Source organism: Panthera leo, chromosome B1 (genome assembly GCF_018350215.1).
Source record: "Panthera leo isolate Ple1 chromosome B1, P.leo_Ple1_pat1.1, whole genome shotgun sequence".
Lineage (NCBI taxonomy): Eukaryota > Metazoa > Chordata > Mammalia > Carnivora > Felidae > Panthera > Panthera leo.
Window position 1 is genome coordinate 26098312 of NC_056682.1, and position 1868 is coordinate 26100179.

Below are 1868 nucleotides of genomic sequence, written 5' to 3' on the forward strand. Positions count from 1 at the left end.
TTTTTTTTATTTTTTAAAAAGATGAGCAGCTCATCTGTTATCTCACTATTTCTATCTCCTTAAAAGATCTATATCAGGATCATCTGTCATATGCATTTTTTCTGTTTCCAGACTGAAAGTGACCATTCTTTGTAAATATCTGTGGAAATAACTATGGAAAAGTGTTCCTTTGGAACCTGTTCAGGTGGAGCTGTGGGGTGTAGGGTACACATGGAAAGAAATGTAGGACGAGTCAAGAAGAGGGTTTAGGAGCGTGTAGGGACATTACCAGAAACGGCACCCCAAGAGGCCCTGGGAGGAAGGTGAAATGACAGGTTTTGGGGCTCGTGCTTAGAGAATTGCCCCCACTTGGAGTCCTTAATGTTTATTTATTTCACCTTGGCATTGCCTTCTTTGTTCTGGTACTGAAACCACCGTGTGGTGGAGGGGACTCTTCACACACCACCTGGCAAGGGATCATGCACGTTTGTGTTCAGTGAAACCTTCTGATGCCAGTGTGCCTGTGTCAGTGAGCAGGTGCTTCGCAGGGATCCTACAGTGTCTGGGTCATCATTCTCTTTTTTTTTTTTTAATTAAAAAAATCTTTTTAATGTTTATTTTTGAGAGGCACAGAGTGCAAGTGGAGGAGGGGCAGAGAGAGAGGGAGACACAGAATCTGAAGCAGGCTCCAGGCTCTGAGCTGTCAGCACAGAGAACCTGGTGCGGGGCTCCAACTCAAGAGCCCTGAGATCATGACGTGAGCCGAAGTCAGACGCTTAACTGACTGAGCCACGCAGGTACCCACCATTCTCTTTTGGAAGAGACTTGCAGCTCCTGGACAGCGATGCCACACCCTGTCATCTCTGGACAGTGCAGGTGATGCTTTTCTAAGAGAAAAATCCACCAGTGAGCACACACCTCTGTAGTCCCTCTCCTTACATTAAGAGCATCAATTATTGGACTGTTTACTCCTTGCCAAAATATGGGATAAGATTCTTCCATTTACTGTAATATATCAATATCTTTTAATATGTTCAATCAACCTTGCCAGTTAGGTGTTATTATTCCCATTTCACAAATAAGGAATGAGCCCTTAAAAGTTAAAAAAAAAACCCAAAACCAAACCTTTGTCCCAGGTCACTGGTAAGAAGTGGCAGACCTGAGATTTCGAGCTGTTCTTCTAAGCTCAAGGCTCCCACTTTTCTTTGTTTTCCCACTGCTGGGCTTGATCCCAGGACCCTGGCATCATGATCTGAGCTGAAATCAAGAGTCAGACACTCAACTGACTGAACCGCCCCCATGCCCCTTCTTTCATTTCAGGAAAGTGGACAACTTCCTTTTGGGGGTGGCTTGTGGTCCTTTTATTATGAATGAGATTGAATGGTCTGCCTGTGGACATAGGCAGTTACCCTTCCCTCTGTGGGGGGCATCCCTGTATCTGCTTGGCCACGTACAGGGCCTCTAAGCACCTTTGCTGAAAGTTTTCATTATTTTCTTGAAATACCCCTTTATAGCACAGCAAAACAGCTGTGCCCTCTCTGAGGCTCGAACTCAGGACCTTCAGATTATGAGACTGACGCGCTGCCCACTGCGCTAAGAGGGCTACAGTGCAATTTCTCAGCATGAGTAATGATGCCTCCTGAAGTGGTAAGCTCCTTAAAGAGAAAGGTGTCAGCTCATCTTCGTAGGTCAAGCCAATGATCGAGTGGATTTGTAATAGCATCAAAAATGTTCTTTTCCCACATCTCCTCCCACAGCAGTAGATTCCTAAGTAATCTAGAAGGTAACTCAGCAAATGATACATGTACTTTGGAAAAATGAAAAGACCTCATTATGTTCATTGTAGCCCATAAGCAGAGGAACCAAAATGTATTAGGCTTGTCTAAAAG

At 44.5% G+C, this 1868-nt stretch overlaps 1 non-coding gene across 1 annotated transcript; it reads right to left on the bottom strand.

The window, feature by feature from the left end:
• Window positions 1-1509: 1509 nt before the first annotated feature.
• On the bottom strand, window positions 1510-1582 carry TRNAM-CAU. Its single transcript has one exon. It is a non-coding gene; the product is annotated as a tRNA-Met (tRNA).
• Between the last annotated feature and the right edge of the window lie 286 nt (window positions 1583-1868).